The 8520-nt window shown below is 34.4% G+C and overlaps 1 pseudogene; it reads right to left on the bottom strand.

Moving 5' to 3' along the window:
* Nucleotides 1–234: 234 nt before the first annotated feature.
* LOC118610603 lies at nucleotides 235–352 on the bottom strand (annotated as a pseudogene).
* Nucleotides 353–8520: the final 8168 nt, after the last annotated feature.

Here is an 8520-nt window from a genome sequence, read left to right as displayed (position 1 = left end):
GGCCATGGGGGCTTGTGTTTTTGAGCCTCAGGAAACTTAAACAATCAGAGAAACAGTTCTTGGCAGGTTACAAACCCCAGCGCATTGTGTAGGCATCAGACTAAAACATACCTCCAGTCTTCCAATGATTACTCTTTATTTTATTTTATTTTTTTTTAGGCGAGGCAACCCTTGGTTGACCTCACAGACTGCAAGGACCTTGTCAGCTTACAATCCTTTATTTTTTATTTTTTACACCTACAGCACTGGTCTTCCTAGGTGGTCTCCCATCCAAGTGCTAACTAGGCTTGACCCTGCTTAGCTTCCGAGATCAGATGGGATCGGGCTTGTTCAGGGTGGCATGGCCATAGACAGTAATCACTCTTTTAAGACTGAGAGACATAGTTGTTTTGCCTAATATATAGACAAATACAGAGAGTCAAGGAAAATGAGGAAACAAAGAAATATGTTCCAAGTGAAAAAGCAAGATAAAACCCCAGAAATAAACTTTAATGAAATCCCTGTTTCATTAAGTAAGTAATTTACCTGATAAAGAGTTCAAAGTAATGCTCATAAAGATGCTCACCAATCTTGGGAAAGGAATGGCTGAATGCAGAATGTCAACAAAGAGATACAAAATACAAGAAAGTACCAAACAGTAGTCACAGAGCTGAATAATAGAATAACTGCACTGAGAAATACACTAGAGAGAATCAATATCAGACTAGATGAAGCAGAAGATAGAATCAGTGACCTGGAAAGTAGGACATTGAAACTCACAAACAGAGCAAGAAAAAAAAAGTTATAAAATATGGCATCAAAACATAAAATGCGAGGGGGTATACAAATTAGAGAGGAAGAAAGAAAACTGTCACTATTTGCAGAAGACATAATACTATATATGGAAAATCCTAAGGATGTCACCAAAAAAAGTATTAGAACAATAAATGAATTTGGTAAAGGTGGAGAATACAAAATCAACGTACACAAATATTTTATGTTTCTATACACCAATAAAGAATGGCGAGAAGAGGAAATTAAGAAAACAATCCCATTTACAATTCATCAAAAAGTTAAAATACCTAGAAATAAATTTAACCAAAGAGATCAATGACCCATACTCTGAAAACTATAAGACATTGAAGAAAGAAACTGAACAAGATACAAACAAATGGAAGGATATACCTTGCTCTTGGATAAAAAGGTTAACATCATGAAAATGTCCATATTAACCAAAGCAATCTATAGAGTCAATGCAAACCCTATCAAAACATCAATGACACTTTTCAAAGAACTATAACAATTTTAAAATTTATATAAAACCACAAAAGACCCCAAATAGCCAAAGACATTTTGAGAATAAAGAACACATTTGGAGGCAACATGCTAACTTTTATTAAATCATACTATAAGGTTATAATAATCAGAATAGCATGGTACCAGCATAAAAACCTACACATAGATTGATGGCACAGAATAGAGCCCAGAAATAAATCCATGCCTATATGGTCATTTAAAATATGAAAAAGGAGGAAGAAATATACAATGGGATAAAGACAGTATCTTCCACAAATACTGTTGGTAAAACTGGACAGATACATGCAAAAAAAAAATGAAAAACAAAAAACAAACAAAAACTAGACCACCTTCCTACATCATATTCAAGAATAAATTCAAAATGGATTAAAAACTTAAATGTAAGATCTAAAACCATAAAACTCTTAGAAGAAAACATAGAAGACAGTAAACTCTCTGACATTACTCTTAGTAATTTTTTTTTTTAGATATGTCTCCTCAGGCAAGGGAAACAAAAGGAAAAAACAAATTGAGCTGCATCAAACTAAAAAGGTTTTGCATAGCAAAGGAAACCATTGACAAATGAAAAGACAACCTATTGAATAGAAGAAGATATTTACCAGTATTACGTCTGATATAAGTTTAATGTCACTAATCATCACAGAAATGTAAATTGATACCTGAGATATCACTTCGCACCTGTCAGAATGCTCATCATCAATAAATCAACAAACAAGCATTGGCAAAGATGTGGAGGAAAAGGAAGCATGTGCACTGTTGGAATTGTGAATTGGTACAGCCATTATGGAAAACAGAATGGAAGTTTCTCGAAAAATTAAAAATAAAATAACCCCATGAACCAGCAATTTCACCTCTGGCTATTTATCTGAGGAAATCCAAAACACTAATTCAAAAGGATATATGCATTCCTCTGCTCATTGCAGCATTATTTACAAAAGCTAAGATGTGAAATCAACCTAAGTGTCCATTGATGGAGCAATAGAAAAAGAAGATGTGGCACATATATGCAACGAAATATTACTCGGCTATGAAAAAGAATGAAATCTTACCTTTTGTGACAACATGAATGGACCTAGAAGTATCAACCTAAGTGAAAGAAATCAGACAGAGAAAGAAAAATATATGATTTCACTTATATGTTGAATCTAGAAAACAAAACAAACTCATAGATACAGAAAACAAACTGGTGGTTGCCGATGGGAGGGGGTTTGAGGATCTGGGTGAAAAAGGTGACAGGATTAAGATGTACAAATTGGCAGTTACAAGATAGCATGGAGATGTAAAGCACAAATAGGGAATATAGTCAATAATATTTTTATAACTGTGTATGGTGCCAGGTCAGTACTATACTTACTTGAGAGAGCACTTTATAAGTTATATAGATGTCTAACTGCTATGCTGTACACCTGAAACTAATAAAATGTTGAATGTCAAGTGTAATTAAAGCTAAAATATTAAAAATAAATAAGTAAATAAATAAATAATACAGAAAAGTGCTGTCACCCCAAAATTTCTCCTGTGCCCCTTTCTAGTTGATCACTTTCCCCACCCACCCCCTGCAGCCACCAAGTTGATTTGTGTCACATAGCTTTGCCTTTTCAAGAATTTCATATAAATGGACTCATCTAATGTAGCCTTTTGAGTATGGCATTTTTCACTAAGCATATTTTTGAGACTTATCCACAGTGCTGCATGTATTCATATTTGATTTCTTTTTATTGCTGAGTAATATTCTATTGCATGGATGTGCTACTGTTTCTTAATCCAGTTACCAGTCAAGGAAAACTTGGGTTGTTTCCAGTGACCATATTATGAATAAAGCTTCTATAAATATTTGTACACAGGTCTTTAGCCATATGTGTTCATTTTTTTCATCTAGGAGTGGAATTGCTGGCTACATGGCAAATGAATGTGTGACTTTTAAGAAACTGCCAAACTGTTTTCCAGTGAGGCGGTCCTATTTTGCATTCCTACCAGCAACAGGTGAACATTCCAGTTGCGCTCAGCCTCATCATCACTTGGGAGTATGAGGTTTTAAATTTTAGCCAATCTGGTAGGTGCAAAGTTGTAGCTCATTATTGTTTTAATTTGCATTTCCCTAATGATGTCAAGCATTGTTTCAGATGCTTATTTACCATCTGTAGTCTTTCTTTGTTGAAATGTTTGTTTAAATCTTTTGTCAACTTGGGGGTGGGTATCATTTGTCTTATTGAGTTGCAAGAATTCAATTTATAGTCTAGATATTAGCCTCTGATTAGATATATGTTTGGCAAATATTTTTTTTCCTAGTTTTGGCAGCTTTTCATTCTCTTAACAGTGTCTTTTGAAGAGCAGTATTTAATTTTGATGATGACTTCAGTTCTATTTTTAAAACAAAAATATGATTTTACAGCTTTGAATGGAAAGCTCATAATACTTGCCATAAATTGATACACAATAGTCCCACTTATCCGTGGTTTCACTTTCTATGATTTCAGTTCCCTGCAGTCAGCCACAGTCTAAAAATATTAAATGGTAAATTACAGAAAAAAACAATTTATGTCTTAAGTTATACCTTTCTGAGTATCATGATGAATCTTGTGCCATCCCTCTCCATCTCTCCTGGGGAATGAATTATTTCTTTGTCTACCATACCCATGTTATATATGTTAGCTGCTTGTTAGTCATTTAGTAGCCACTTCACTTATCAGATTGCCTGTTGCCATATTACAGTGCTTGTGTTCAAGTAACTATTATTTTACTTAATAAGAGCCCCAAAGCACAAGAGTAGTGATGGTGGCAATTCGGATATGCCAAAGAGAAGCTGTAAAGTGCTTCATTTAAGTGAAAAGGTATATACGTATACCCAAAAAACATAACATATATAGGATTTAGTGCTACCCATGGTTTCAGGCATTTACTGGGGTTCTTCTAATGTATAGCCTCTGGAAAAGGGGAGTGACTTGTCAGAAGTGCTTTTGGAAGAACGTAACTGAAAACCTATTTTTCAGGGGCTTCATGCACTATCTTAATAAACATGTGATTATCCTATAGAACAAGAACATGAAAAAGGCGGCCCTACAACATGCCAGACTTTCCCCATCTTTGTAGCATGGAGACCTTTGCCCTTAATCTGTTGCCTTGCATCACCAGAAAGCTGTTTGACTCTGGGCATCACATCCAGGGTTAAGAGAAAGAAGAGCAAGGAGCAGACGAAACAGGATTAGGATGAGGACAAGGCAAGACAAGTGACCACATTTAAGGAAACAGTTATTCTCAGGTGCTATGCCCTTGCATGGCCCTGCAACCCAATGCCTCCATAGATCTGACACCCTGGGCAATTCTCTTGCCTCACCCAAACTGCAGGCCAGTTGCAGAGCTGGAAATTCTTCTGCTATTTCTTTTTTTTCCTTAGTTATATTTTATATTAGTTTCAGGCATAGAGTACAATGGTTAGACGTCTATGTAACTTGCGACATGATCCCCCTAATTACTCTAGCACCCATCTGGCACTACACACAACCATTACAATAATATCAACTATATTCCTATGCTGCATTCTACGTCCCCGTAGTTACTAGTAGGTACTGTTTTGTAACTACTAATTTGTAGTTCTTCATCCCTTCACCAGTTTGTTCTCTGTATCTGTGAGTTTGCTTTTGTTTAGTTTGTTTGCTTTTGTTCTACATGTGAGTAAAATCATGTGGCATTTATCTTTCTTTGTCTGACTTCTTTCACTCAGTATACCTTCTAGTCCATCTATGTCGTTGCAAATGATAAGATTTCATATTTTATAGCTAAGTAATATTTCATTATATGTGTATCGTAATTTCTTTATCCAATCATCTATTGACGGGCAGTTAAGTTGCTTCCATATCTTAGCTATTGTGAATAGCACTGCAGTGAACATAGGGGTGCATAGGTCTTTATGAATTAGTGTTTTGATTTTCTTAGGTTAAGTACTCAGAAGTACAATTGCTGGGTCAAAATGTAGTTCTGTTTTTAATTTTTTGAGGAAATTTCAAACTTTTTCATAGTGGCTGTACCAATTTGCAATCCCACGAACAGTATACAACATCCTCACCAACACTTGTTTTTTGATTTATTGATAATAGCCAATCTGACAGGTGTGAGGTGATATCCCATGGTTTTAATTTGCATTTCTCTGATGGTTAGCGACCTTGAGCATCTTTTCACACGTGTATGGGCCACTTGTATGTCCTCTTTGGAGAAATAGCTATTCGGGTCCTCTGCTCATTTTTTAATTGGATTGTTTGTTTTTTTGCTGTTGAGTTGCATGAATTCTTTATAAATTTTGAATATTAATCCCTTTTCAGATATACCATAGGGAGGTATCTTCTCTTATTCAGTAGGTTGTCTTTTCATGTTGTTGATGGTTTCCTCTGCATTGCAAAAACTTTTCGTTTGATACAGTCCCATTTGTTTATTTTTTCTTTTGTTTCCCTTGCCTTAGGAGATATATCAGAAAAAAAATTACCAATAGTAATGTCAGAGAGTTTACTGCCTATGTTTTCCTCTAGAAGTTTTATGGTTTCGGGTCTTACATTTAAGTCTTTAACCTATTTTAAGTTTATTCTTGTATATGGTATAAGAAGGTGGTCAAGTTTTATTATTTTACATGTCTCTGCCCAGTTTTTCCAACACCATTTGTGGAAGATACTGTCTTTATCCCATTGTATATTCCTGCCTCCTTTGTCATAGATTAAATGACCATATAGGCATGGATTTATTTCTGGGCTCTCTATTCTGTGCCATTGATCTCTGTGTATATTTTTATGCCTGCCCCATGCTGTTTTGATTACTAAAGCCTTTTAGTATAGTTTGATGTCATGTAATGGGATACCTCCAACTTTGTTCTTTCTCGGAATTGCTGTGGCTATTCGGGACCTTTTATAGTTCCATATAAATTTTATGATTATTTGTTCTAGTTCCCTGAAAAATGCCATTATTATTTTGACAGGGATTGGATTGAACCTATGAACCTAAAGTAATTTAGGTAGTATGGCCATTTTAATGGTGTTGATTCCAACAATGTTGGATCTATGCATAGAATCATGCCATCTGCAAATAATGAGTTTTACTTCTTTCCAATTTGGATGCCTTTTATTTTTCCTTGTCTGATTGCTGTAGTTAGGACTTCGTATAGTAGGTTAAATAAAAGTGATGAAAGTGGACATCCTTGTCTCGTATTTTATCTTAAAGAAAATGTTTTTAGCTTTTTCCTATTGAGTGCGATATTAGCTGTTGGTTTGTCATATATGGCCTTTATTATGTTGAAGTATATTCTCTTTATTCCCACTTTGCAGAGAGTTTTTATCATAAACAGATGCTAGATTTTGTCAAATGCTTTTTCTGCAACTATTGATATGATCATATAACTTTTATCTTTTAATTTGCTATTGTGGCACATCACATTAATTGATTTGCAGATATTGAATCAACCTTGCATTCCATGAATAAATCCCACTTGACCATGGTGTATGATATTTTTAATGTGTTGCTGAATTCGGTGTGCTCATATCTTGTTGAGGATTTTTGCATCTATGTTCATCAGGGATATTAGCCTACAGTTTTCTTTTTTGCAATGTCTCTGTCTGGTTTTAGAATCAGGGTAATGGTGACCTTGTAAGAAGAGTTAGGGAGCCTTCCCTCCTTTTGAATTTTTTTGGAATAGTTTGAACAAAATAGGTGCTAATTCTTTGAATGTTTAGTAAAATTCACCTATTAAGCCATCCAGTCCAGGAGTTTTTGGTAATTGGTCAGTTCAGATTTTATGTTTCTTCTCATCTCAGTCTTGGGAGATTGTATGTTTCTAGGAATGTATTAATTTTGTCCAGATTGTCCCATAGTATTTTCTTATTATCATTTGTATCTCTGTGGTTTCAGTTGTCATTTCTCCTTCATTTCTGATTATTTGGATCATCTCTCTTCCATTGAAGAGTTTGGTTAAAATTTATCAATATTGTTTATCTTTTCAAAGAACTAGCTCTTATTTTCATTGACCTTTTGTATTGCTTTTTGGGCTTTGCTTGCTATTCTCTTTCTAGTTCTTTTAAATTTAAGGTTAGATTGTTAATTTGGTTTATTTGAGCTTTTTCTTGTTTCTTGAGGTAGGCCTATTCTACCATGTATTTCCCTCTTAGGGGAAATCTGCGTCCCATAGATTTGGAGTCATTGTGTTTTCATTTTTATTTGTCTCAAGGTATCTTCTAATTTCTTCCTTAATATCACTGTTAACCCATTCATTGTTTACTAGCATGGAATTTAGCCTCCGGGTGTTTGTGCGTTTATTCAGTTTTTTTCTTATAGTTGATTTCTAATTTCACACCATTGTGATTAGAGAAGACGCTTGGTATGATTTCAGTTTTTTTACATTTATCGATACTTGTTTTGTGGCCTAACATGTGGTCTATTCCTGAAAATGTTTCATGTGTACTTGAGAGGAATGTATATTATATTGCTTTTTGGTGAAAAGCTCTGAATGTATCAATTAAATCTATCTGGTCTAGTGTGTCTTTTAAGGCTGCTTTTTCCTTGTTGATTTTTTGTTGGGAAGATCTATCCGGTGGTGTCAATGGGGTGTTAATGACACCTACTATGAATGTACTACTATCAATCTCTCCTTTTATGTCAGTGAATAATTGCTTTATATATGTAGGTGCTCCTGTATTAGGTGTGTATATGTTTACTAGGGTTATGTCTCTTGTATTGATCACTTTATCATTATGTAATGCCCCTCTTTGTCTCTTATTATAGCCTTTGTTTTAAAGTCTATTGCGTCTGATACAAGTATTGCACCCTCAGATTTTTTTCATTTTCATGTTTTTATTTATTATTTTTATTTTTATCAATAATAATTTTATATTATTTTATTTTTTATTTTGATTTTTTTATTTTTAACATTTTATTTTTTTACTTTTTTCCCCCTCCCTGGTGACCACTAGTCCATCGTCCACGTCCATGAGTTTCTGTTTGTTTGTCCTGCTCATTTGCTGGTTTTAGGTTTATATCTCACATATAAGTGATATCATGTGATTTTCAACCTTTTTCTGTCTGGCTTATTTCATTTGTATGATTATTTCAAGGTCCATCCATGTTGTCGCAAATGGCAGTATTTCATCTCTTCTTATGGCTGAGTAATATTCCATTGTATATATGTACCGCAGTTTCTTTAGCCAATCATCTATCATAGGACATTTTAGTTGCTTCCATGTCCTGGTCACT

The sequence above is a fragment of the Rousettus aegyptiacus genome, unplaced genomic scaffold (assembly GCF_014176215.1).
Source record: "Rousettus aegyptiacus isolate mRouAeg1 unplaced genomic scaffold, mRouAeg1.p scaffold_m13_p_12, whole genome shotgun sequence".
Classification (NCBI taxonomy): Eukaryota; Metazoa; Chordata; class Mammalia; order Chiroptera; family Pteropodidae; genus Rousettus; species Rousettus aegyptiacus.
This window is presented reverse-complemented; position numbering and strand designations above follow the sequence as displayed.